The sequence below is a fragment of the Lactuca virosa genome, chromosome 3 (assembly GCF_052849685.1).
Source record: "Lactuca virosa cultivar CGN04683 chromosome 3, Lactuca_virosa_CGN04683_v6, whole genome shotgun sequence".
NCBI lineage: Eukaryota > Viridiplantae > Streptophyta > Magnoliopsida > Asterales > Asteraceae > Lactuca > Lactuca virosa.
In genome coordinates this window covers 89,687,379-89,695,071 of record NC_136428.1, presented here as the reverse complement: position 1 = coordinate 89,695,071, position 7,693 = coordinate 89,687,379, and the positions used below count along the sequence as shown (strand labels likewise).

General features: G+C 34.9%; 1 pseudogene; it reads right to left on the bottom strand.

Annotated features, from left to right (window-relative positions):
- Positions 1-6,606: 6,606 nt before the first annotated feature.
- Positions 6,607-7,152, bottom strand: LOC145163798 (uncharacterized; annotated as a pseudogene).
- Positions 7,153-7,693: the final 541 nt, after the last annotated feature.

Sequence of the window (7,693 nt, the reverse complement as noted above, 5' to 3'; positions counted from 1 at the left end):
AATTAAAATAAAAAACACCACCAAATCTTCACTTTTGCCACCAATTTCAACATCAATCTCGAAAATTAACTATGTTGAAATGTAGGGGAAAGGAGGGAAATATGGTTCTTAAAGATCATATTTTTGTGCCAATGTGGGACTAGCCCCACTTGGTAGAGGTTTTGTCTCTTAAATTGGAGGTCTCCCATTCAAATCCGGGCATTGACGATTTCTTGTAACTTGGTGATACTAACTTCTAACCATTAATCATCCGTTCAAAAAAAAGATCATCTTTCTAAAACTGACAATTTTGGTACTTGAAATCGTAGTTTTTTTATTTTTGTTCCAAAGGACTTCCACCTACATTTCTAACCTAGAAACTCCAAATTAATCCTTAAAACATTAGTTCCATAACATTTTAGTCTCAAAACCAAGTTTACTGAGTTATATCTAAGTTATACCAATTAGGCAGTTTCAGTTCCTCTAACTTTAATTTTTTATTCGAACGACAGCTTTATTAAAAACCGGACTAGCAAGAAACTAGCCAGAAAAAAAGGAAAAGAAATTACATAATAGCAAGTTTTAGGTTTTCAAGCCACCCGACCCAATTAATGTCTTTCATACACCTAGCATTACACCAAAAAAAGACTTTGTAACTATATTATCAAAAATAAGGGACGCCTTCGGTTTTCAAACTCCAAAGATCAAAGAATTCCAGAAGTCCCAAATCATCCACCAAGCCACATAAAAAACGCCTTCCCAGACCCATTTAGCAAGAGCAGGAAAACAGAAGGCATTGAACCAAACAAACCAATCTGCATAAGCAGATAAGCTTGGATCCGGAAAACCCCACCAACGAGAAACCTGAAATATGATGTTAACCGAAAGAGAGCAATCAAAGAAAAGGTGGGAAGAAGAATCAAGAGTTTCTTCACAGAGCGGGCAACATAAACAAGACAAATCAATACCCCTCCTATCGAGAACGACCCTAGTAGATAGTCTATCAGGAGCTAACCTCCAAGCGAAAAATATTAATTTTAATTGGGACTTCCTTGCTCTACCTAGTAAGAGAATTCGTAATAGGTAACATCTTCTCATCAATAAAAGAGTTAGATGAAGCCACAAAAAAATCACTCATCCCTGAAAGAGAGCAACACCACCTATGGGCTGAAGACAAAGAGACAAAGTTAATAAGCGAAATAAGCACTTCCCACTGAAAGCTCTCAACCTCTCCTCTAGGATTTCTAGGTAGGGAATGCAAAATAGAATCCTGACTCATCTTTTCCTTGACCATAACTCCTTTAGAATTCTCCAAATTATAAATTCTAGGAAACTGGTATTTAACCACCAAACTGCATAACCACGCATTATCCCAAAAAGAAGTAGAAGAACCATCCCCGATTGTTTTAGTACAAAATTGTAACAAATGCACATTAATATTACTAAGTTGATTTACAGATTTGAGAATATCCACCCAATTCGAACTTCTATCTGAGAAATTGTTGACACCAAGATGACCAGAATTACCATAAATAGCCTTAACGACCAAAAAAGCCAAAGAGCCAAAAGATTTGTCAAGAAAGGCCATACCCATTTGAAAAGAAGAGCATCATCCGCATAAAACAAGTTAGAAACAGTAATAATGGGATTCATACCAAGTTTGATGCCAAAAAAGAGATTGCAATCAAGAATGCCTTAGCAAGCTACATGAAGACTTTCCATCACCAAAATAAACAAATAGGGAGAACGGATCTCCCTACCTAAGACCTTTATGAAAAGTGAACTCGGAGCCATTCACCAAAATTGAAACATGAGAAGAATACAAATAACCACGGATCCAACTCATCCGTAACTTCAATTTTGTATTCAATAAAATATTAATATTTTAACAACCTCGAAACTTTTAAATTTACTAATATTAATATGTTTTCATTTATTAAATTATTTTATTTTTAATTTGGTTATTTTTTAAAATTAATTATATGCTAAAATTGACAAAAAAAATGTAGGCACTAGTGTTAAAAAATATTGAAAGTGTTCCATGATTTATTCCCAACATGGGGAGCCATGGGGCTGGTTCGACAAGGGATATATATATATATATATATATATATATATATATATATATATATATATATATATATATATATATATATTTGATGCGATTTTTTTTTTTTGGATTTTGTATTTTAAATTTCATATTATATATATTGATATGTACAACCGAGTGGGTCCAACGCAACCTATTAATAGCAGAGGTGGAATGCCAAGGTCGCATACAATAAATTTAGAGTAATTTTCTTAGAATGGTGGAGATTTATGAAAAAAAAACATCAATGAGTTGGAAAAGCGTAGTTTAGGAGTAAAGGGATTGAGGATTGAAGTTTTGTGGTTGACAAAAGTGTAGTTTATGGGTACGATTTAGAATGTGTATGTTATCTGTTTTAAAAAAATATGAAAAAAATATAAAGAAATAAAGAAAAACTAAACAACACCAACCGAAAATAACAATGTATTACCAGAGTTTGACAATAAGGGACAAAACAGGAAGTATAACCAAGTGGGAATTATGATTCAGTTTTAATATAACGATAACATGTTCATTGAATTTTATAGAGTTTAATGAAACATATAAATTAAATAAAAAATCTATATAGAAAGTGAAATAAAAAGATAGACCCCAAAACTTCAATCTTGTGGCCCCGACTTGGAAATAAAACTATATGCATATACTGGTTCTGGAACGTTTATCATGCACCTTTTATTGTTCATATAAAAAATTGAATTTTTTTTTTCTTTTTATGAATATCATTTTAATACAAAAAAATTATTATCATTTATAATTAGACCAAGAGTAAATTATACATTTGGTCCCTATTAATTTCCCAAATTCACACTTTTGTTTCTCATAATAGATTTTTGAAATGGTTGGTCCTTATGGCTTGTGTTTGTGCCAATCGACGTCTCTCAACCTAACTCATGTTTATTTCCGCCATTAATGAGAAGCATGTGACCTTCATGTGAGGAAAAACAGACATTTCTAATAGTTTCCCCTCGGGTACGATTTTAACATCCCGAAAACCATAGAAAAAGTTTTCATTTTAATAAAGACAATTTCATAAAAAAGCATAATCATCCAATTCATTGTTTCAAAAAATAATCATAAAATTAAAGTATCAAATAACATTTCTCAAGCATAAATCCATGCGATGATGTGTACCATCAAACCTTCGTCTTCCCCAATCCTCATAAGTACCTGAAACATTTAAATACACAACTTTAAGTTAAAGCTTACTGAGTTCCCTCAAAATATCCCAAACAAAAATACACATACAATGTATGGAAACATGAGCATACAGTCTGACCGAACCGCCGCACAAGGCTTACAATACACCTGGACCGCTCTCCTGAGCCTATAACATATAGTTGGACTGCTCTGGTGAGCCTACAACACAAGTATGGACCCCTCCCCTTGGGCCTATAGTACCAACTAGACTGATGGGGTATCTTGGCTTACAACATAGAGTAAGACTGCCTCAACCCAACCATAATATGTCTACATATGCAAATAAACAACAATAACCAGCAAACACAAGTAATCATAATAGATCTACCAGACTAACAGATCACTACAGCATAACAACATCCTACACAAAATGATACATAATGCAATACAATGTATAGTGAGAAAACTCACCTCGCAAGATAGCAGACAATCAACATAGCTCACACGAAATACAGATGGGTGCTAAGCTATACAACAATCAAAGGTATACCCTCAATCTACAGTTTAAAAACCCTCCAATTGACCAAAAGTCATCCTGGTCAAAAAGTTGACGGTCAACGGTCAAAGTCAATAGTCAAAACCAACTCAGTTGGGCACCACATCGTGGCTAGCATGCCACCATGTCGTGGAAGCAACCTAAACAAAACAGTCATGAAGTCCCTTATTCACTACATCGTGGCAATTATTTCACCACGACATGGTTCCTGGCTGAAGACAACTTAATTGATTAAGCTCTTAATCTAAGAGGACCCTTTGCTCAAACTTTCCATAAGTTTTCTAAGGACCCTAAACTTCCACAAAAATCCAAACTTTATAGACATTCATGACCCATGCATGTCCTTTACCTAAACTATGTTAAAAAGGGGGAAAATTGGAGTCCAAGTGTAACACCTGTTTCCTCGGTTGGATCGTTTTAGGGCATTAAGGAGTCAAAACTTGGTTTTTAGGGAAAACCGAGTGTCACGAAGTGACTATAGAATGGTCACGACGTGACAAGGTGAAGCAGTCACGGCGTGACACATAGCTGGTCACGACGTGAATAGGACTGCAACCTAAGTGTTACATCTAATTTTTTAGGTATTCGTTTTGGACCCTTGAGTTAATATTTGTTTGCAAGACTGATCCCCAAATGCCATTTTTGTAATTGTGGGTGCAGTATGAGTACGTTGGGCGTACCTAGCCCCGTGCTTGTACCCTGAGTGTACACTAGTACGTAGGGTGTACGTAATTTCAGACCAAACCCTAATGTTAGGGGTTTGTGCACTATATAAGCACCATTATAGTGCTAAAACCCTTCCTCTTATCAGCCTCCATCCCAAAATCGAAAATCGACCCTCCTTGCAAATATGGAGCAACCCTTTTCAGCCCATTCTTCTTCATGCTCCAAAAGCTGTTTTTGAACATCTTTTACTTCTTAATTTAGTATAGTTACTCTTAACTCATACATAGACGGTGGTTTCAACTCGGGACTAAACTACCCAATTGCTTCAATCATAATTTTGAAGTTATCATACGTCGTGGCATTGAAAGGAATGGTTGCATCGAAAAACCATCTCCCAATGTGATGACAAACTTTATCTCTAAATTCCTTTCGATAAAATTTGTTGATGGTTTGTTGTCTCCCATCCTTCTTCTTGCCTTTTATTACGTCTTGCGGGTTAGGAGGATAATGCACGTCAATTGGGCCTTTTTGTCTTGTTTTTTTTGGAGGGGGCATCTTGCTACTACTGCCCACTTCAACAACATCTTCCTCCACATTTTCAATGCCCTCCTATCCATAAGCTTGTTGTTGCATCCGAAAAATTGATTCCATATGTTGTTGTGCCTTTATTGATTCCTTCTTTTGCATGTATGCCCTACATTCTTCTCGTATATGCTCCGGACAATTTGGGCATTTCTTTGCGTCTTTATGACCACCAACTAAGTGTAGTTTGAGGCGGTATACTCCTCCTTTTGTAACTTGTCCACAGAAAGAGCAATTAGAATTGTTTTTATTATTTGGATCATGTGTACTATATCTCTAACCCGGGTTAACTGAAGTTGAAACCATTACGTAAAACAATAAAAACATAAGTAATGAACACTTTAGCAGCAACATTACACATAAGTAATAAGTTCATGACAGTTAAACACTTAATTAACACTTAAACAACAACACAAATTACAAATTTACAGTCACAGAGGCAATACAACAGTTAATTAACAGTTAAACACTTAAATCTTAATTAACAGATTAACACTTAAACATCAATACAGATTATAGATTACATAATGAACATTTGACAATTACATAATGATCACAGACAAGTAGACAACAGTTAAGATGTTAAGAAAGAGAATATAGTAGTATACTAGTATTAATATTTAATACATTTGTAAGGAATGCTATATAAAGTAAAACCAAGGTGAGAAAACTACAGAATATACATATATCATATAACAAGTACCAAGTTATAACTGACTAACTGAGTAACAAAGGTTACATGCAGATTACATAAATACATATAATGTTACATAATACATAAATAATGAATCAAGAAACTTGAGAGTTGAGAGGAAAGTAGAATCAAAGTAGAATTAATCAATGAAAGTAGAAAACATACCTTGTCGTTTAGTGGAACTGTGGAAGACTAGAAGTAATGTTGAAGAAGAGTTAGAAGGCGACTTGAGTTCTTGGTGGAGAAACGAGTTGGAGTGGAGAAGATAAATATTCAATGTGTTTTTTCCCGCCTCTGTATCTGTATCTGTCGTGCGTCGTGCTACGTGCGACTCTTGGTTTCCAAGAATTTTTTTTAATCTTATTTAATATTGATTAATACGTAATCGATCGAACACTACTTGAAAATGGCTCTTCTGCTCAGAAACGAAATGTTCCTGGAAATTCTTGCTCCCATTGGACCATTTGTATCTATATGCATCAGGATCCCGATTCATGGATCTCTTGATTCGAGAAATAAGAGGGCCTCTCTCTCTATCACACACACACACTGAAGTTGAAGAACATGTCAGTTAAAACTGGAAATCTTTATCTGGATTCTTGAAAACATATCAATCATTTTGAAAACAAAGCAACAAACATCTAAACACCCTCTTCCAAACATCAACAAAATTGAAAATGGACTACAAAAACAACATCTTAAATCAAAACATTATATTATTATTATGTACGAATATAATCCTTAGTATTTTACGATTCATAGAGAATTATGTAGTGTCAAACCAAAAACCAAAAGTTTCCTTTAAAAAAACCATCAAAAATCAAACATCTGTAATCCCCAATCTACTGACCCAAATCCCCCTAAGTAATCAAAAAAATTAAAACCCATATCACCATTTTCAGATCAATTGCAGAGAATGACCCTAGTAAGTGCAAGAACCAAACAAGAAACAATGGAGAAAAATAGAGTAATTTCTTCACAACTTTACCTTCAACCTTCAAACTTTTAGCTCTTCAAAGTGCTTCAACTTCCTTTAAAAAATAAAACTCCAAATCTTTCTTCTTCAACTCCTCCACACACTTCCCCAATAACTTCCCATCTTCTTTCTCCATTTCCAGTAATTTCTAATTTCTCCGGATATGATTATGTGTTTGTCTTGGAACGAACGACCCAGATTAATGCCAGAGAACAAAGGAGCGAACATAGAGAATGGATCCATGATCGGTTGCAGGATCCAGATGAAGACGAAGATGAGCTGCTGAAAAGAAACATTAATGAAATCGAGTGAAAAGGGAAGATGAAACAGTAGATGTGAGTGATTTCCTTTCGAACAACATTGATCTGGGTTTCTTTGAGAGCGATTCGATTTAGGATCAGTTCTTCTTCTTGTAGCCATTTAATAAATAGGTTCCTTGAAAATGGTATAGGTAAAATGTGTTTGTGTATCATAGGTACCAGGAAATCACCACCAACTCACTTTTGAGTGTTCTTAAACCGATCAAAGCGGCCTGAAACTCATCGGAAATTGGTTTCTTTGCAAAAAGCAGTGGCAAGGGATGAGAGAGCGACCGAGAACTCAATTTGGCTTTTTGGTTAAAATAAGAATATATAAAACAAGAGAGAGAGAGAGAGAGAGAGAGAGGGAGAGAGAGAAAGAGAGGTCGGCCCTCTCATTTTTTAATTATTAAACTTAAAAAAATGAATTTAAAAATAGGAAATAAATACCCAAGGGCATTAAAGTCATTTGAGTTTACCGAGGACCAAATCCGCAATGAAACTAGGTCAAAAGGACCATGAAGCTAAACAAATCGAGGTTTGTACTAAACCTCTGAAAAAAATGCATACCACGGGAACCATTTTTTGCAGTTTTGTCTAAGTAGAAAGTAGGATTACAATGTAAGACATGCAGAAATACGATTAGTTTTGTGAACAGATTTTGGCTCTAAGCTTTTTAGCTAGTGAGAAGGGGAGATTCCCTAGGATTGTTTGG